Source organism: Ambystoma mexicanum, chromosome 5p (genome assembly GCF_040938575.1).
Source record: "Ambystoma mexicanum isolate Mex_15411 chromosome 5p, UKY_AmexF1_1, whole genome shotgun sequence".
NCBI classification, from domain to species: Eukaryota; Metazoa; Chordata; class Amphibia; order Caudata; family Ambystomatidae; genus Ambystoma; species Ambystoma mexicanum.
Genome location: NC_090930.1, coordinates 634239975 through 634262208, shown reverse-complemented (window position 1 = coordinate 634262208; position 22234 = coordinate 634239975).

Genomic DNA, 22234 nt, shown 5'->3' with positions numbered 1-22234 from the left:
GATTTGTTTGTTTTTGTTTATAAGACTCTTCATTGAAAAATGGTTCTGTGCTGCTGGTGTGAAACCATTCACCTGTACAGAAGTTTGAAAAGGTATCTATATTGGCATTGCCATGCTTACAAGTAGTCTTTGTAGTTTGTTGATTCATTTAGTTAGTGGTTTCATTCTGTTTAAAATCAATATGAAGACGTTTCTTTATAGTTTAAATGTACTGTCAATGAGAGCTTAAATGATCCATTTTCTGTGGTAGTTTTTAAGCCTAGAATGTGACTTCTTTGGTTTATTTATAAGATAGCTCAGAACTCTATGCTGGAAAAATTGTTGTCAAATTGATTTTTTAGAATGTTTTACTGTGGGTAAATTAACATTGCTAGATATAAAGTGAGGTTCATCTTGAGTTCTAGTTTCCTTACTACATATTTTTATATTTTTTGTGTTTTTATTTTTAAGGAGGGGGCTTACTTTATTTAGAGCTGCCTGGTTTAGTATGCTTTAGTGAGGTTACAAGCTCCTCTGTTTCAATGTTTTTTATACATTATATTAGGTGTGTGTGACTATATGCTTTTTTATTTTGATCTGCTTTCTTCTTTGTTTTCTATGGCATTGCATTTTAGTAGGCATTCTGTAGTGTCTGTTGGAAAAAAAAGAAAGTATCTTGTGTGTGTTTAAATGGTGTGGAATGTTTATGTGAGTGTTAGTGTATAAAGGTGATGGGTGTGTTGGTATAAGTGTAGAGGCTTGAACAACAATGCTGTGTGCTTGTGTAGAGGGATGGTAGGTGTGGTTGGGAACGTTATATAAGTGCAGGGTTTTATAGGTGTTGTGGGTTTAGGTAAATATGATATGAAAATGGGAGGTGCTGTGTGGAAAAAGTATATAGATGTGATGAAGAATGGGTTATAAAGTGTTTATAGTACTATGTGTTTCACAGTAGTGGTGTTAGTGTATACAGGAGTAGTGGTGTTATTGAATAAAGAGTAATATTGTGCTATGATGAAAAAAACAGCAGTGGCTGTAATGGTGTGATTTACTGTACATGTATGAGGGTTGTGTGGGTGCAATTGTAAAGGGGTGAATACGATTGTTTATGTGTGTTAATGTGTGTTAGTAGTTTGTAATGCAATGAGTGCAAATGATTTGGGGTTTGATATCAGGGGCTGATGAGGGTAGGGTTATGTAAGTATGTTTTTGTCAATCATATTTTTTTTCTGTAATTGTAAAAGAAAGTTAATTGATTTATGTGGTAATGTTGAAGTAGTTTCAGTAGCATAGTTTGATTTTATTACCCACACACCGTGGGTAATAATAAGCAGCGCTCAGATACCTGAGGGTTCGTAGCGCTATATAAATGCCAAATTATTATTTTATTTTATTATTTATTGTGGTTGGAGCATTTATTGGAAAAGGGATTGAATAAAGGTGTGTAATGTGTGGGGTACTGAAGTATGTTAACTGTGTTGTCAGTATATGGTGTGTTATAGCAGTGGCTGGACAACACTAGTCCTTTATATCCAAGGAAAATGTTTCATTTAGGATTTTTCACAGGAAAGTATTCAAAGGCAAACAATCCATACATGTGTTAAGACATCCAACATGTCCCTGTGTTTTTGAAGTAAGGGACATGCATGTGCAAAATATTGCAGCAGCTGTTTTAAGTAGCACTTGTTGTAATGAGGTTTAATTTTGTGCTACTATGTGGAATTCGGTAGTACTAGGTTTAAAACTCTATAACTGTATATGTAAGGGAATATGATGCATTTTACTAATGAATATATTACTTGTATTTAGTAAGAAACATACATTGTATAGGTACAGCAGCAGCTACAACATGTTTATAATTCTGTAAAGGAAATGCAGTAGCTAAACACTGGTTTGGTACTATTATCTGGCAGTTGATGTGTCCAGATGGAGAATGCTGGCACTATGAGGGATGTGATAGCAGTGGTCGCAAAATATTACATTTATATGTAAATAAAAATGCTTTTCTTTTAAAAGTGTATCTTTTAGCAGCATTTTATTGAACATTGAAACATGTATACGTCCTTTAGGAGCCCCACCATTTGCAACTTTTCTTTAAATGTAAGGAGCATGGACCTACAAAAATGTCTAGAATATTGTTAGGTGGCACTTGGTGTAAGCAGGTGTTATATGTTGGAAATGTATGTAATTTGATAGCATGCAAAATACTGTAGCTTTATATGCAGTAAGTTGTGCTGCATTTAGGGTTGGCTATTTTTAATATAATGTGACTAAAACACTTAGAATGGATATGTCTATGAGCAGCAGTAACATTTTTTTTATTCTGTAAAGTTGAAAGAATGCACTTTGTGAACAGTTTTATGGTACAATTAACAGCCACTTGATGTGTGCAGGTGCACAATATTGCTAATACATGGCATTTGACAGCTTTGGTTAAAAAAGAGCATATGCTTATCGGTATGTGGTAGTGACGCTGTATATATATTTAAAAAGGTGGCGAAAGAAATTACTTTCAAAATTACTTTTAATAATATAAAAATACCTCTATTATGTCTCCTCAGATTCAGATATTGTTGAATCTGCAAATAAAATCTGCAACAGTTTCACAGAAGTTTTTTTTTTTATAGATAGGGGACTGAATAAAATGACACGAACTCTCAGAGTTGGAATGTACATCTGAAGTGTTTTATTGTTTTATTGGATAAAACAAGGTGACTGAGGTGACAGGGTTATAGTTTTTGGATGTGAGTAGATGGATGGATGTGGGACTTTTTGAAAGTAACCAATGAGAACTTGTTGCACAGATAAAATAAAAAATGGCAGATGGGCTTTCTTATGCGATGATGTCCGCAGATCTCTAAAATATGCATCGGACACGCATGCGCTATCCGCGTCATTTAATGATGCACTGCATGGAAATTGGACTGCCGGTGTCCACGGATGTCAGGTGATTAGCCAATTAGGTTTCATGGTTGTGGAAGAGGAGTTGAAGTGTAGAGGAGCAAAGGGCAGGAAGTGTTCCATTTTTTGTGTGAAACGCTAGAAGCATGGCTATGAAGAAGCAGACTGTGGATTTTAGGAGATTCATGGATTGATTGGTTGATCGCATATGCAGAGCACCTTGACATCTCTGAAAATCGTGGATTTGAAGGAGTGGTGGTGTTATGGTATGGAATTTGTGGATTGCACTGGAAGGCATTGTTAACTATGTTTAAAAATATGATGCATTTCAAACATCCAGATATAACAACAGTACTGGAATATTCTTGCAGCATGCCATGAAAGATACTTTTAGAAGGATAATGGAACTGTTTCCAGCTATATAGATATGTTTCACGTTTATGCAAAAGCAATGTGGAAAATATCAAACTTGTTTTGTCCACAAATTGAAAATACCAGATGGAATGTTAATAAAGCTGAATGTGCTTTTTTACAAGATGTCGGAATGGCATCTTTCCGCAATGAGAATGTAAAATATGATGAAGTGAATATTTAAAAAAAGGATGTAGTACATTTAACAGACATTGGAATTAAGATTTGTGTGTATAATATCCAGAATGCTTTGAAGCACTTTTTGTAAAAGTTATGAAAAACAAATAAGTAAAATATGCAGTATAGCATGTGTTAGTAGACATAGTACATAAAACAAAAAAAGGTTATTTTAAGAGCCAACATTGTAGTAAACATGAAGTCTGCGGCCAGTTTTATCGTCTGTGTACTATATCATTGCAGGGAAAAGGAGAGGTAATTTTTTAATCATAGGCCCTCATTACGATACTGGCGCTAAACCATGGCGCTATTAGCACCATGGTTGTTGCCGGTATCGTAACGAGTCCGCCAATGTTCAATGGGGAATTACCACCCCATTCCAAGGTTGGTGGGGCAGTAATTCCCCATTGAACAATGGCCCTTCCCCATTCCCATTTTTGCCCCATAGGGCTCAATGGGACTGGGGAAGGCGCTAAGTACGGTACCACAAATTGCGGTACTATACTTGGCACCAAGGTCCCTTTGCGGGTCCCTACGTTCAGGTCGGGTCCCGCAAAGGGACCTCGTAGTAAGGCGTTAATGGGTTAACGACGCCGCAGCCTTTTACGGCGCCGTTAACCCATTAGCGCAAGGGTCGTAATGTGGGCCATAGTGTAATATAATTATTATAATCATTTTTTAATCATAGTGTAATATAATTATTATTATTCGTGTTATTGTTAGTGTTATTATTATTATTATTATTATTATTATTATTATTATTATTATTATTATTATTATTATTATAAGTGGGAAATGTGAATGCCATAAAAAATAGCTAAACACCTCTTACGCACATTAACCATTATGTTTATAATGTGTATCGCAGTGAAGGGGTTGGGATAGAAATGTATTACTGTCACCTTTTGTTTTCTTTGCTGTACACATTCTCTGCAATTTCTATTAGCATAAAATGTTAGATATTCCTATAGAGTCTTACTACTTCAAGTATAAATATAAAAGAGATTGAGACAACAGGAGTATTTTGTTTTCTAATTCTATTTTCTTACTTTGAATGGTGATTCCCCATGAAACCTTTTTTTTTCGTTTTGTATTTTTTGGCAGAGGGAGGGAGGAAAGGAAGGAGTGAGGGAAGGGGAATCCATCACCATAAGGGGGGACAGGTGGCCAAAGGAATATGTATGGCCTGCTAAAAAACGTGGCAATCCTTCCCAATCGCCTTTATTGCTGACTCGATGAGACTTAAATTTCCCTCCTCCCTGCAGATGATTGTATGACAGTACATACAAAGTACTGCAAAATGCAAAAGGTATGGGCCAAAGTCTTGTGTATGGACTGTGAGATTGCAGGAAGAATCCTCTGTCCCACTGTGGTATCCTGAGTGGTGACAGGAGTAGTTGAAGAGGATGTAGTAGCAAAAGTTATCCTACTCACTGAGTAGGGACTCGCCATTCTCAGGGCATCAGGGTGGAAGGTGCAGGTGTGGCAGTGCATGGAGGTAGTGGCAAAGGAGTACTGCCCGTTTTGACCATGAGTGAGTAAAACTGGTCTTCCAGGTGTTGTTGGTGGTGTTGGTTGCCCCTGGCGAGCAGGGATGGCCATTTCAGATGCCATCATATTTTTTAATTCTCAAAGTGCATAAAACCTTGTAAAAAGTTTATAGATGCTCTAGGAATGGTATTTGGATATGTAGAAAGGCAACCTTTCAACTTTAGAGTCCCTAGAGTAGGCAAAAATCCTATTTAAATATATCCACGAAGCAAAACATTGATCACAGACACATCATCACTCTGCACGGGCGCGGTCATATGATGGCATCTGGGGACGTCACAGCATCCGCAAACTACCACATGACATATGACGTTATGTATATGCTGTAGCATCCGCACCCTGACAATGACATGTGCAGACTATCTAAAAGTTCCCTCCGTGGACTAGGCGGTAAATGTGTGAGGACCATAGCTTCTGCACTGTGTCATTGGAATGTAAATATGCAGACACAGACATTATTATAGTCTGCAAATGTTAAAAAGACATTTAAAAAAACTATTTTTTACATCTATTGCTGCATTATTACACGACCTGCGGTAGCTGCCGTGTAGTTACGGTTATGTTGCTGAACCCATAAGGAGAGCATTTTTGGGCGGCTTATAACTTTGCTCGCCCTAGACAAATCCTCACCAAACTTTGCAAAAAATGTATATGGCCTGCTCTGAATCCTTCTGGCAAGTTTGGTGAGGTTTGGTCAAGGAAGGGCAAAGTTATATGGGGGTCCCGTGGGGTTTTTTTCTCTAGAGACTGAATGAAAAAAAGATTTTGTCACGCCTACAGCCCAAACCGCTGGACGGATTTTCACCAGATTTGTGGCAGGAGCAGCGGCTTGGTCCCAAAGGTGTGCTTTTGTAAATTTGGTAAAAATCTGTCCAGTCATTTTTTTTTAAAACAGGCAAAACAAGGTAAAAAGAAATGTGTGAAATCTGGCTCCACTCTGCAGACCCATTTCCCTGTTAGCTCTGCGAACAGGACTCTGATTGGTCCAAAGGGCAGGGTCACGTCCATGGACATTCAACGTGCCTGCTGATTGGCTGGACGGAAGCGTGATGTGCATCACATTTTCCCGAAATGCCTGCCATGTTGTATCTGTGGATATTCGTGGATAGCGCAGCGGCAAACAGGGCTGGAAAACATGTTTTGCGCAATCTGGTGTTGGGAAGAGGGTTTGGAAAGGGTGGGGGAGTGAAAAATGGTTAATTTGATGTATTTGTTTAGGTGGAAGACTACTGTTTTGTGTTTGCGGCAGTCCGCGGACACCACAGCAGTTTGCGGGTAGGTCCTCGGGCGAGCAGCTTATTTGGTGACTGCAGGCAGGCTTCATTAGGCTAGGAGAGTGGAATGTAGATGATATGAGGATGTTGGTATAGGCTGTATTATGCTGTTGTGGTTGTGACCAGCTAGACTATGAGTCTGCCCACTGTTTGAAGTACTGTAATAGTATGAGTAGAGAAGTGCGCAGGGCCTCAGGAGGCTTAGGGTAGGGGAGAGGAATGTAGATGATATGAGATTGTTTGAATAGGCTGTATTATGCTGTGGTGGTTTTGGCAAGCTCCTGGACTCTTAGAATCTGCCCACTGGTTGAAGTACTGTGATAGTATGTGTAGAGAAGTGCACAGGGCGTGTGGCAGCTGGCTTATTGGACTGCCCTGAGATTCCTGGGTGTATGAGAGTCTGTGCATTGTGAAGTGGAAAGGGCCTCAGGTGGCTGCTTATGTGTGTGGGTTGTGGTCACTGGGCAGATTTTTGGGTGCATAGCCGTATTATGCTGCAATGGTTGTGGCCAGGCCATAGACTCTTGGGTGCATGGCCTGGTTCATTTTTGCTGGTGGATTCATTTTAAATGGTGAAATAATGGGAAGTAATATTGCAGTATTATGATTGAAGATATATACCAGTTGGCTTATTCTAACTGTTTACAGTTTCACAGTTTTGCAAGGTATGTCTTCAAGCACCTTCATTCTTGTTGGCGGATTTCCATATTCCACTATTGTGAAGTGCCTTTGCAGTATTATGGGTGTAGTTACATGCAGTTGTAAATGTATTGCAGTGGTATGGACATTATTAGACAGCTGTTGCCTTATTCTAACAGTTGGTTGTTTCAAAGGTCATTGATGACAGTTTGTAGACCCTCATACTCAGTACTTTTCTTTTTAAGTACTATGTGTGAAACAATATTAGTGGTTCCTTTCCACAGTTGTAGTTTGTGTGACTATAATCATTGGGTCATTGGGGAAAAAACTGTATAGCAGATGGTATATGCTAAGTTGTTTCAGTTTCACAGGGCAGAAGGTTATTTTTTTATTTGCAGTTACATATCTGTTGGTAGGTATTGGGAAGTAGGCTATGCTACCTTTGTAGATCAGTGAGTGCATTTTGGTTTCAAGAATATTAAGTAGGCATTTGCAGAATGTGCAGGTAATCTCTGCTTCAAAGTAATGGAAGTATCATTGCATTCAAACCACCCACATTTCTTTTTAATCTTTGCAGTATAGTTCCTGCAATGATTGTGGCACCCGTGTGGTAGATTATTCCTACTGTTGTGAAGGTTTTCTTGCCAAGTGAAGTTGCCCATGTGTGAAGCTAGTAAGCTTGTTGTTGTTTTTGGTACCATCTGCATTGAATTGAAAAAGCATTACTATTACGTATTGACTATGTCATTACTCTGTCTGTAAGGTGGAACGATTGTCTGAATAGCAAGTAGTACAAAATATGCCATGATTTGCATTTTGTACCAGCTGCTGAAATGGAATGGATTCACAGTTAGTTATAGATGCATACACAATGCGCTCTTTAGGGACTTGTTCCTGCGCTAAATGGCTGCAGAGAGTGCACGTATATTTCCACATGTATGAAATCTGGAAGTTTTCATTTATAAGTTTGGTGTTGCCTTCCAGGGCTTGCAGTAAGTACATTAGACAATTTTGTGTACCTTCTTGTGTGTTTATAGTGAATGTAACCATTCCTACAGAGTAGTCCAATTCCTGCTTTATTCCTGAGACACTGTAAGGCGTGTTAGGCTTTTTTGTTGCATTTCTTTGAAGGAAGAGCATTTGCAAACACAACTGGTCTGTGCCTTTTAAGTAAATGTTGTCAACATTTCGTGGCAAATGGAATAGAACATTGATTGCTATGTTTGCCTAGCAGTTGACACCAGTTGTGTTGGAAAATTTGAATGGACCAGACAGTTCTGTGTCCAAGTCATTTGATGTAAGTATATTTACTTTTTTTGAAGAGCTACTTCTCTTTGTTTGTGCAGTTAGGTATACATTTCCCTTTTCAGTACATCTCTCTGTGGTTGTGGATTGATAGAGTAGCAGCTGCTTTCAATTTCTTTGGTGGTACTGTTGGGAGATCATGTATAAGTTGTGTTTACACTAGTTTTTTTGCAACATTTGCCTTTTTGAGTAACAGGGTACATTTTGAGATGGGGTGTGTAGAATGCACATAGTCTGTTGTACTCTACAATGCAAGGAATGTCAGCCTTGACTTTGCTTGAATCAAAATTGACTACAAATAGTCCTTGAAGTGTATGTAGGTGTGACAGTGGTACTTACCTCATGCCTTCTTTAAAAACTGTGCTGCCAATGTCAATCAATGCTTGATCTAGAGTTAGACCTTGCGAATTATGAAAAGTGACTGCATATGCAAGGGACAGAGAAAACTGTTCTCTGTGTACATACATGTCTTTGAAAAGATGGAATCGGGCTGTTGAGCATCCTATCCTTTTAACTTCTGAAAGTTTGTCAAAGTGGATGTTGACAAACTGAATGCTTTTGTCATGTCGGTATGTCTGGAAGCCAACATCTGTACCAAGTTCTCCATTAACATTGCCCCACGTCAAAGTTACGCTTTAGCATTACTCTACAGTTTGAACACGATGTTGACATTTTCTCCAAACCAGCTGTGTTGGAGATAGAGTTTTCTAAGCTATTTAGTTGTGCTGTGGCTTGTTGACACATAGCTAGTGTCATACCATGCACGTCCAGTTTGTCTGTGGAGTACATTTGCACTATTGGTTGCATTTATTTTTTCAACATTGTTTCAAGGTTACGCTTTAGCATTACTCTAGAGTTTAATCAAAATGTAAACATATTCTCCAAACCAGCTGTGTTGGAGATAGAGTTTTCTAAGCTATTTAGTCATGTCGTGACTTCTTGACACATAGGTACTGTCATACGATGCACGTCCAGTTTGTCTGTGGAGTACATTTGCAATATTGGTTGCATTTCTTTTTTCAACATTGTTTCATTGAATTGGGCAGAGCTTGCTAGGGTTTGGGTAGTATGTGTCCAATGCATTGTTTTTCAAAATGTCCTGGCTGTTGGGATCGTTTTTGACTATTTTTTCTATGTCTTGGTATGATTTGAGAACTCTTATCCTGGATGCAGGAGGACCAAGGCTTAGCCAGACTATGTTTTCAGATTGTCCATACAAGGTTGTGCCGGTTAAACCGTCTGCAGCTTCAGAGCAACTACATTCTCTGTGGGAGAGCATTTCTATGCCAAAGCTGTATCATTTTTGCGACAGTGTTTTCTCAGATGATATGTCATTCCAGAGGTCTTTCAGCTCTGCTTTCTCAGCTTTCGTTAAGTAGGATATGACATATTGTGCAACTGCAGTGGAATTGTCTGCAATGTTCTGCATATCTATGTTTGCATTCCACAGGAGGGCAATGATTGCATTGTAATCATTGATGTACTTTTATGCTTCAGTTCTTTTAATGAAGCATGTGCGATTTGCCTTTCACACTGTGTCTAATAGAAGACATGAAGCTGTTCTTTAGCTGAAACTGGTCTAGCGAAACCAAAGAAGCATTTGGTGTAGCATTTGCATTTGATTTTATATCTGCACCGACAATACTTGCAACATTTATGTCTTTGAAACCGCAAAATGTGTGCATGTAGGTAACTATGTGCCCTTTCTGAATGGATTTTGCAAGTAACATATTTTTGAATGAACTGCAAAACAGTGGCATCACTGTCCTACTACTTTAGGAGCATCATTAATCCATAAAATCATGTAGATGGGTGGTGCTCCTTTGGATTGATATTCTTTTCTCCGGTGATGGAAATACCTTGACACATTTACATGGTCAAGAGAGCAGAGTTCTCCTTGTGTTTTCATGTCTATCCCTGCTTTGTTATTGTTTGCTATGCGTAGGAAATCGTACAAATCTTCTGATGCATACACTGCACAACTTAAAGTGACAAACCATGTGGGTGGGCCAAGGTTGCATAGCATACACCATACATCTGCATGACGTCAGAACCAGTATTCTTACCACACATGTTTACCAAGAGATTTGTAATACTTGGCTGTAAAACCTCACCTTTCTCTTGCACCCTTTGAAGTAGCTGCATAGCAGACATATTTAAAACATTGGTGCCTGTTTTCAATGTGTGTGCAACTCCATTAAATAGATTTGCTAGTTCACTTTCAAACAAAAGAGGTGGAATATGTAGTCAATGTTTTGTCTTAATCTGGTGTCTTCAGAATACATTTGTAAAGAGCAGTATTCTGATGCTGTTATTTGTATGCATCTTTTATCATTTCTTCCACCTTTTCCAGTAGGAAAGACTTGTGATTCTACACTTTGTTCCTATATGCTGATTGGAGATCATTCAGCTTGCCTAATTTGATAAGTTTCTAGTGCATCAACCTTAGGTGTCTTAGGAGTGCAGCGGATGAATTGTATACTGGTCTAAAATATTGGAGGCTATAGTAGGATCTAGAAGTTCAAATTGGAACGGTGATGAGGAATCCTGAATTATGCCCCTCATTTCTCTCAGGTTTTCTTCAATGTTTATTTATTTGTAGTATCCGTTGTTCTCTTTAAGATATTGCAACTTCTCTAACTTTGTTTAAGTATACCAGTTGCTGCCTAATTTTTGTTGTCTTTTGTAGGTACACCATTCACTAGGATAATCAAACATTGATGTATTGGCTGTTGCACTCCCGAGTGTCTACATTGTTTTAAATATATAATGGCAATTAAACTACTTTGCCACAAATGCCTTTCAGTAATTCAGAAGGAGATAACGTGGCTGTGTTTGTTTGAAGGTGTATCATCGCTTGAAATGGGTGCACTGTTTGGATTACAATGCTGTCATACAAATTAAGCTGTTGGAATGGTTTTGGAAGTTGGAATATTTCCAAGTTATTCGTGATAGCCTGTGAATGCATTTTGTTATCATCAAGTTTTCCAGTACAGTATGTGCAAAGTATTGAGGTGTCAGTAAATTCATAAATGTTTTCTGCTATAAGATAGAGAGCTAATTGGCATCATTGGGATTCCTCATTGTCTTCTATTGTGTACGTTATATTTACAGTCTTGGTGCTCTTTGTATAAAAAGTTCTGCGACAACACACATATACTTGGTTTGGTACTTCAGCTATTTTATAAACTTTGCTATTTCTTTTTTGTTCATGTATAATAGAAGGTTGGCATCTGCAAGGTTGTCGCTACTCTCTTCTAAATTTACTGGATTTTGCAAGTGCTCTTCATTTGGATGTGGTCTATTTCATTCAGGGGTTTTTTGGCTGTGTCATGTAGGAGAATGTGATTTAAAATCTCCAGTGCTAAAGCAGGACATTTTGCATAATACAGTCTCTGAATGAGATGTTACATAGTAGAATGGTGTGTTGCCAACATTTTGATGTGATGGAAGGTGCTTTTGCAAGCAGGCATGGAAATGCAGGGTAATGAATGTCCTTGTAGTCCTGTGTATTTGCCTACTGGACAGGAGTCCCTGGTTTGTAATACTTTAATTTTAAATTTTTCTTTGGCTTTCACATACTGATTGAGGAGCTGCCTCAAAGATTTGAAAGATTGTTTTTCTATGTTACACATTGAGGTACACTGCCATTTGTAGACGGGATGTATTAGTATGGTGGAATGGAGAGTGATTGTAAGTTTGTTGGGGAAATTCTTGCAATTAGAGTTTCCTGTTGCATAATGGTACTGTCTACTTTTTCATAGCCTCGGCCACTGCTTTGTCTGGCAATTGCTCGTGATTGTATGCCTCTTCAGTGAAATATGGCTGTGTGCTGGTTGTGTGAATCCACTCTCCTGCACAGAAGTTTGCAAAGGTATCAATGTTGATATTGCGTATGTTGCAAAGTACTTTTTGTAGATTGCTAATTCATTTTGTTAGTGGTTTCATTCGGTTTCCTTTTGAGGAGTACTGTACTGTCTATGAGAGCTTCCAGAATCAGTTTTCTGCAATTGTTTTTCAGCATTGAACGTGATTTCTCCCCTGTTTGTATAAGGTTCTGAGGGATTCTATGGTGGAACATTTTTTGTAAAATTATTTTTTGGAATCCTTACTTGTGGCTACGTTAACATTGGTAGATGTAGTGTTAGCACTACTGGTAGTTGCATTCTTTGTAATACATTTACTTTTAGTTTTACATTCAGGAAGAAAAGTCACACTTTTTTTCCTGCTACCTGGTTCTGTTTCCCTCAGTGACTGTATTCGCTGTTTTGTTTGAACTTTGTGTACAAAGTCTGCTTGTGGTATTTTGCATGGTTTGAGTTTTATCTGCTCTCTTTCTGTGCTGTTTTCTACTTTGGTAGGCATTCTCGTGTGTCTGTTGGAGAAAAAAGGAAAGTGTGGGTTTGGAAGTTGTGCAATGTATTTGTGTGCACTGTGAATGGGTGTCTGAATATGAGGATATGCATGCATAGAGGAGTGTGATTGTGCAAAGGGCTGTTACCTTTGGTTTGGAAGGTTGTACTGGTATGTGTGTATGCTCCTGTGGGGAAGGTTTTTTTTTATGTGTATCACAGTGTAGTGCGCTTGAAGAAGTAAGGACATTACAATGTTTTTATAAAAGTAATGGGTATTACCATACTGGTGTTCTGATGACAATACAAAGAGTGGACCTGCCAAGGTGCAATGAGTAAGGGTGAGGCGAGTGCTGTGGGGTTGGATAGAATTGTCTAGGATACAATACAACAACACTGCACTGTCTGAGTAACAGGCAGAACACTACTAAAAGTACTGCACTTACTTTGTTGGATGTGAAGAGAAGGTTTCTTCTGGGTTTTATCTTCCAGCAGAGACTTAACTGGATTTTAGGAGGGGGTTCTTCACCGCAATTGCAAAAGAAGGAAGTTAGTGGGTATATGTGTTAATGGTACATTAATAGCACTATGAAAACACATTATTTTAGATTGTAGGAGGATTTGTTGGCAGGCAGAGTTAGTGTGTGTGTCCAATTGTACAGCACTGCCTATGAGTGGGGACTTGGGAGTATGAGCATTGTTGGTATGGGGGCCAGTGCGGCAGTGATAACTGTGCCCTATGGAGCTGCACTTTTGAAGAGTGTGAAATGTTGTTGCACTACTTGCTTTGTAAATGGATTGGTTCAAGTCGTAGTAGGGTGAGAAAAAGGGCAGAAAGGTATACAGATTGGAAAGGAGAATGTTACCCTGTGTGGAATTGTGTTAACTTTCTCACACATAGATGCTTACTACATGAGTGCAGAAATCCTTCCCTGATGTTTCATTTATTTATCCAAATGTATAGATAGCACTGTTTCCAATGTACACATGCATTTATTTGTTTTCCTCCCAATGGTGCATTTTGTCAATTGTGCAATATATGTACTTGCCATGCTTTCCTAACACACATGCAGTTTCCCTTTTTTGTGTGGATTCTGGGCATTTCAGATAGGATCTGGCACTTGAAATGTGCCCAATTTGATTTTTATTTATTATAAACAATCACAGACAGTGGTGCTGACATTGAACTTTGTGGTGTACAGATGTACATGAAAGCTTTGAAAGCAAACAGCATTGTAAGTAACTGTCGGCTGATGTGAGAAGATGGGACAAATGAGAGTATAATTATTGAGTATGTGATGCAGTGCAAGTGGCAGGTACTTTGTTCACATGCATGCAATCTATGTACTTGCTATGCGTTGGTAATATACATGCAGTTTTTATTTTCTGTGTGCATTACAAAACATATGCATACCTATAGTTTGTGTTGATGGATGTAGATGTGGATGAATCTGAATGTCAAAATCTTGGAGAGTTCTACAGTACAGCAGGTGCTTGGGAATGCTTTGCATGTGATCTAGAGAGGTATGTAAAGGCAAGAGGTGTTTCTGCTGATCTTGGTTTGCCAGGCCTCCAGGCGTTTTGGTACAGTGTGCCTGGCTTCAATTTGCATGAACTGCTTGCTCTTTGTATAAACATTGCTACTTTGGTAGCCCTAATGTTTTGGTGGTGCACTTTGGAAGAGAGCATTTGGACTACATCAGTGCTCCAAGTTTGGTTCCTGTATTGAGGTTGTTGGTGGAAGAACTATTGCTTCTTTTCCCTATTGAAAAGTTTTCTTTTTCTGAAATACCACCTATAGCACAATAAAACAAGCCCAATGTCTTTAGTCCCCAGAAAAATGTTGGAAGGTGCCTTGTTAATAGAGGCATGGGTATAGTTTTGTGACGTGCTGCGATGTCTGTTTTCTTCAATGACAACATGGACTCCCTTAGTGTGCGCTATATTAATACAGACAGCGTTTTGTTGTACATTCTTGGAAATGCTATTTTTTTCCGTAATCTAAGGGATGCTTTGCAGAGGTTGATGTAAGGCAGTACAAAGAAAAGAAGAGAAATTAATCCCACAAAAAATAGAAAACAAAAGGTAGCACCTAAAAAAACAAAAAAAATCTTTTTTCAGAGCCACCAAAACAGAGGAAATCTACTACTCTGGGTTAAATGTCTCTCCCCACCCCCATGAATTGGATAATTTATCTGCGAACCCTGCGGTAGTTTGCAGATTGCACGTGCTGCATCTGGGACTTTTAAGGTTGGCAGCATGGCAATGCGACTGTGGAGGCCAGGGGATTGGTCAATAAGGTTCCCTGGGTGTGGTGTGCAAAGAGAGCGTGTGGGAGAGGCTCTCTTTGCTGAGAGGAGTGCAGATGGATGTGGCTTTGGCTTTGTGTTTCAGGAGGCAGAGTGTTTGGATTTTGGGGGACTCTTGGATACATTGGTTGCAGGTGTATGCAGAGCAATGTGGAGTGGCTGCACATCTTGGATTCCTACATGTGGATGTGCACTGGTATGGAGTGTGTGGCATGAAGTGGCTGGATTTGCTTCCCCTTTGTGCGACTTTGGTGATGCAGCATCTTCCAGCCATTAATATTGTTCATTGTGGAGGCAACAGTTTAGGCCACGTTACTTGAGTCTCATTGCAGTTTGCAATGAAGGAGGCACTTGGGAAAGTCAAGGACATGTTTCCAAAATCTCGAGTAATTTTTTCACACATTGCCCAGAGACAGATGTGGTTGCGCTCTTCATCATTTGGTCCGCAAATGGAGAAAGCCACGCGCAATGTCAACAAGGCTGTTTGCACATTTTTGCGAGATGTTAGCATGTCTTCCTTCCACAATGAAAACATTATGTTTCGTAGCACCAACATTTAATGCAGAGATTTTGTCCATCTTACTGATGCTGGCAATTACCTTTTTTTTTCACAATATCCAAAATACTTTGCAGCCATTCTTGCAGGTATAGCAAGCATTTGTGCAGAAGGTGTTGGCCACTTCAAACCTTGCAAAAACAAAATGAAAATACAAAACGGCTCTTTTCATAGCCACCATTTTCTCCCGGAAAAGAATGCAATAGTTTACATGCTGCCATTCCCTGCATGCCTTGAAAATCTGCGGAATACCGCGCTGTCCGCGGACTTCTCGAACTGCACAGGGGCCTGCACCATTTCATTGTCACTTCTATTTTTAAAAGGGGAAAGGTGGATCTGAAAAGAGCCTTTTTTGTGTTATGTGATTATTTAAACACTACACACAAGGGAGGGAAGAGAAGGGAGTGTAGGTAAGGGACACCAACCACAGGAATAAGAGAGGGTAGATGGAGAGAGGAAGATGTTCAGTGGGCTTCATTGAGGTAGGGGGCACTTTCCTTTGTGGTCCCAGACCACAGCCTCGAAACCACTCCAGAACTGCTCACCCCTGCAGAGTACTGCTTCGCAGAACACACACAAAACAGTGACCTTTGAAAGGTAAGGATCTACTATGGTGCGTATGGGCTGAGAGGCTGAGTGAGGGATCCACTGCCCCACAGGAGTATCCCTTGTGGTGACATGAGCATATATCGAGGATGCTGCAGTGGAACTCAACCTACTACCCTGTTTGAAGGGGACGACCCTCCGAACTGCTACTTTATGGCTGGATCACAGGTGTAGCCGAATAGAGGTGGTGCCATAACTGTACAGCCCATGTTTGCCGCGACTGAGTACCGTGTGGCACTCATTGCCACAAAACTTGGCTGCTTGAGCATTGGCTACCCCACCCAATGGTAGGCAAACACCTCCACACCCAAGATTCACATTGGCAGCTGGTAGTGGGGACTTCCACTACCTCATCCTCTTCTTCCTATTGTTCCTCCTCTGCATCATCACATCTGTTCCACTTTCTAGGCCCTTGGGAAGGTGGTGGTGTTGATGGTGCTGGTGTTGGTGGGGGTAGTGGTGAGGCAGAGGCAGCAGATGTAACAGTATTGGATGCCATTTTTCAGGAAACAACTCAGCAGCTCAGCAATGCAGCAATCAGCAATGTGGAGCAATAAGCCTGTAATCCAGTAATCTGGCAGAGTGCTCTGTTCAGGAAATCCAGAAAACAGAATGAGGAGTATGGCCACAATAGGGGTACTGGGAAGTACTTTGCAGGCAGTTGCGTGCTTCATGGACATTTTGAACCCCAAGCTGGATTCAAAAAGTTCGAAAAAGTGTTGAGATCTTCAAGGGCATGGACTGGGACCTCTGCAAGGGTGAAGTTTCACAGAAAAAAACTTTGGATTGGCCAAAAAAGCCCTTTTTTGCTGTTCGGGGGCCAGGACACTGTTCACGAATAAGCCGATGGTCAACGTGGGGGCGGTCACATGGTGACATTATGAACGTTCATGAATTGGACGGTTGTCCTTAGGACACCTAATGCATGGGATCCATTGTGCGCATGCGCCTAGGTGTCCTACAGACAGAGTTGGGCACCCCAAAATAATTAAATGTGTGACACACATGCAGCAGACAAATCAGAACAGGCACAGTGTTCGTAGGACCCAGGGGGTGCGATGCTCATGTGCCTGGGTGTCCGCCGGACATGGATGGGCTCCCCGAACAAATTAAAGTATCTCATTGCTTTGCGGACATACCGGACAAGCCCGTTGTTAGTAGGACCTGAGGGACGAGATGCGCATGTGCCAGGTGTCCGCCGGACATGGGTTTGCTCCCCAAACTAATTAAAGTATGTCACTGCTTTGCGGTCATGCCGGACAGACCCGTTGTTCGTCAGACACGGGAGACAAGATGCACATGCCCCCAGGTGTCTGCCGGAGAGGGCTTGGCTCCCTGAACGAATTAAAGGTATGTCAAACCTTTGTAGAAATACCAGACAGGCGCGGAGTCCTACGGACACCTCCATTTCATTGCAGACAGCTCAGACAGGCGTGGTGCCTGTAGGACACCTCCATTTTGATTACAGACAGGCTGGACAGTCACGCGCTCTGCAAACTCCTAACAGGGCTTTGAAAAAAGAAAACACACACACACAGCAAAAGTATACACATAGAACTTTATTTACACACACAAATACACACAATTTGGAAAGGGAGGGGGTAGCGGAAATGGGAACATATACAGGGGAATTGGTGTATTGCATAGACTGGTCATCAGGGGAGCAAGGGATTTAGGTCTCATCATAACGTCTTTCCTTAAAGGGGATTTGTGGGGATGGTAGGCTGGGGCAGGGGGAAGGAGTACAGGTGCAAGTGGGGCAGTGGTTGGTACCTTATATTTCCCATTAAATGTCTTTATAGAAATTCTTCTAAGTCACCAAAACTGTTCATCAATTCGTCCTCAAGCCACACCAGGGTGCTTGTCATTTCGGTGTAAAAAATAAAAAAAAAGTTGTACTAGTCATGTACTCAAACTGAAATAAACTGCACAGTTATAGGACAAAATATAGTGTACTTACCACTTTCTAGTACGATTCTGCTGTCACTACTTTGCACTTCTCCTGCTGACAGTTGCTTCTCAGTTTGTATGTACAGCAGCACTGAAGTAATACTGTTGAAAGCACAGGTTATTTTTCTCCTTCGTGCATTCCATTATGTTGCACACTATATGGAATTGCACCGCTTCTTTTATAAGTACAGAGCTTGTAGACCTACTTCATTTTTCCTTGTAATTCAGTTAAGTGTTGATCTTTAAACATGTTCAGTGTCTTTGCTGCACGCTATCATAATGTAAAACAACCCCTTAGATTTTGGGCAGTATGGATGCTAACCAAGGTCCGCGAACAGTCTCACAGTCGGCGGACCCTGTGGTTATCAGCATGGTGCAACATTTGTGATGTCATCTTTGATGTCATGGGTGTTAGTCTTAGCAGTGCACGGTGGTGGTGCGAGTTATGGTTGCTTATCTTACCATAAATGGTGAATTTCTTCTTTCTTTTTCTTGGTTTTAGTTGTAACCATGATATGGATAGGTATTTATTAGTGCTAAGTAACTATAACGTCCCTTTGACAAAGTTTTTGCACTGAATTTGAAAGGATTTTATTAGCACAACTTAACCATACCGTCCCTTTAACAAAGTGTTTTCACTGATTATATTATAACTTATGTATGTGAAATATTCACAAAGAAATGTGTAGGACTTATATTTACAGATTATATTAATTCTTCTTTATTTTAAGCAAGGTATGGGGAATAAGAGTAAGAAAAATGAATATGAGATTTTGGAGGTTGTAGAAAGTCATGATCAATAGAAGCAGGGAGAGAAGTTTCATTATAACATGTGCGATTAATATTTTAATGATTTGATTCAGGTGACTGCTGGGGGAATGGGCAACAAGTACATGTAGGGTAGAGAAAATCAACATTTTGAATTATGTGATGTTTAACATTTGTCACAAGTTCTTTAAAATCATTACTACGTTCTCCTATTTGTAAAGACAAGTTTGTGATTTGATATTGTAGATTTGGTCATTGGGATTCTGCTTGTAGTTGTTCAGCTTCTTCATGATTAGTTTTGGGTGTGGTTTCTTCTACATTATTTAATATAAAAAATAAATTACTATTTAAATAAGTTCTGTATAAGTTACATTGTTTGCTTGCTTTAAAATATATATTGTTTACCATAAGAGATGTGTTCATTACTCATTTTATCTTTCGGAAAGTACTCCTCTAGCCACTCAAGTGTGCTTGCCATTTCTGTCAAAATATAGAATGGTGAAATTTGCTTATGAGTAATGTTTATGTAATGAATGGTTATAATACAATAATGAATAAAGTCTACTTACTATTTTGTGTCAGATTATTTTGTACTGTGTAGTTGCTGTGTCTCAGTGTGTGAGAAGAGTTGAAGTAAAATGATAATATGAGGTGTGCAGTTATGCTTTGTGTTTGTTATGCTCCATTATATTATGTGCTAAATCAAAAATGTATATTTATATTTGTAAACATTCAATTGTATATAGATATATATTTGGGTGTACTACAAATTAGTAATGTTGCTTTATGTATATATTTTTGTTATTACAAGGGTAAAAAATATTGTGTTGTCTCCAGTGCTTTTTGGTTATAATGATGTTACCTGGTCTCAGGCAGGTCTGCAGACATTTATACTGTCCATGGATGGTATAGCTGCCACATTGGATGCAAGTGTGATTTTTAGGTGTAACCATTGAAAATAGATATAAGGAACTTCTAGGAAATAAGGGTGCACTGGTAAAAATGTATCAAAATTCAGTGAACATGTTTTCTTAAAGGGACTTTATTGTTACAAGTAAAATAAAAAAACACCGAAAATGGGCCAGTTATGGTAAGCAATGCAATCATAACTCATGCCACTGCCATGCACTGCTAAGACTAACACCCAGAACATGAAAGATGATATCACAAATTACATCATTGATGACAGAATCATGAGGGAAGGCACCAAGTCAAGGGGTTTTGTAACAACGAGATCTATTTATAGTTTTTATATAGCACAAACTAGACAAACACGTTGTATAAGAGCACTGTACACACATTTCAGTGAACAGATATTAATGTGTCATTAATAACATCAATTAGATAAACACAATTAATCATTCTCACTAGTAAAACTATCATACAAACTTGATAAAATGTGCAGTGATAAAAATCCGGAAAAAAAGTTAAAAGACTGGTGTATGCAATTAATTAAACACTTTTTTCTTTAGCTTTTTTCTTTTTTCTACAGCTTTTTTTTCTACATCCATGATTTAATGAGTTTATGGAATGTCAAGTAATCACATGCCAATCTTAGTTCATTTGGAAATTCATTCCTGTGCTTTGCTGCTGCTCCTAAAACTGATTGATTCAGGGTACTTGTCCTTTTAAATTTAGTCACTTCCAACCTTAGCACTTCCCAGTACCTCAACCATCTCCCTCCTTAAGAAATGTTCAGCTTTTCTTCTAGATAGGCAGGAGTCTTAGAATGAAGTGCTCTGTGTGTAATAGAGAGGAATTTAAATATATTCCTCTGAACAATAGGAACCCAATGGAGGTTTTACAAAATTTGTTTTACAGGATTCTATCTTCTTGCCCCAGTAATCGTTCAAGCTGCAGCTTTAAATACTGCCTTAATTTGGGCAATACAGTTTTCAGCAAACCCGTTAAAAAAGGATTTCCAAAATCAATTTGTGATATCATCAGTGATTGCAAAAGAAGATGAAAATGAAATTCTAGATCAAATGGTTTTAGTGCTCTTAATTTTAACAGGTGAAAGATTGCATTTTCTCCAAATTATTAACATATGGCACAAAGGATTGTTTCAAATACAGTGTAAATCCCAATAATGTTACCTTTTCCTTGAACTCCACATCCCGCCTTACCATCACATTCAACACTCCAAACAAATCTTTGAATTGCGTGTTTGTTATTTCATGTCATTTTAGAAATCTCTGTTTTCAACTTCAAGAAATGTACAGCCATGCATTAACCAATCTCCTCCGAACATGTACTCAACTGCCGAACTGCTGCTTTGCTGACATCTTAATATAGAGCTGTGTATCATCACCATACTGATGCATGTGCACCCTTGGATTGATGGCTATTTTTCCTAATGGCTCCATATATTGGTTTAACAAAATAGGTGACAACATTAAAACTTGTAGTACGCCATGTAGAACCTTACTGGTGTCTGATATGTCCTGCCCAAAAATGACTGTTTGCAAATTTTTTGTAAGAAAACCATTCTAAGTCCTTTCCTTCTAGTCCCATTCAATATTGGAAATATCCCAAAAAACTGTATGACCAATAGGCTCTAATACCACTGATACATTTAATAACTTCAGTGTACCATCATCCATCATTTGCAGGGTATCATCTTTTATATGTAGCATTGTTATGTCAACGCTGCATCCTTTGCTACATCCTGATGTTGTCAATGTTCCCTCTAAACTGTGCGCATGTGCGCTTGCCCAGCGTCCTTCTGGGTGCTGCTCAGAAGAATTTTAGCAGCACACACAGGCAATTCTCACCTATGCAAAGAGATTTGATAAGGGGTTATAGGTCAAAGTTTCGACTCAAACCCACGTTTTTGGTGTAATATACTAAAGCAAAAAAAAATATACACATTTAAAAAAAAAATTAGATCCTTTTGTTTTCAGTCGAATTGACTCGACCCTTTTGTCATTCGACCCTTTTAAGTCGAAACTTTGACCAGGCACCTTAATAAGGCACACGCCACAGCAATTACCTGGCATTTGCTTTCTCTTAAAATAATGATCTAGTCATGATATTCTTGTGTAACTCATTTACATTACCCTACTATTCAAGCGTGACTTTAAAAACCTATAAAGAGAATGCAGCCACAAGAGGTAAAAACGAATATGAAAAAGCTGCTCCATGAACAGAAATATCTAACTAAGATATGCATGCACATATTAACCAACTACTGTTCCCACCCCACCCATCAGTCATATGCTTTAGTCTACAACAGGCTTACTCTAACCTCTATACCAAAACATATTTAGATATTACTAGACAACCTTCACTCTTCCTCTCTTGGCTCTGTGAAAGGTTACCAGACATGTACCTGCATCCACTTATTTTATGTTTGTTGTAATTTTAATAGTGTTCAAGTACCAGAACTTCTGTTATTCATCGTGCCTTATAAAAAGTTTCTTTTTGGAAGGCCTTCCAGCAACTACCCTGGCACCC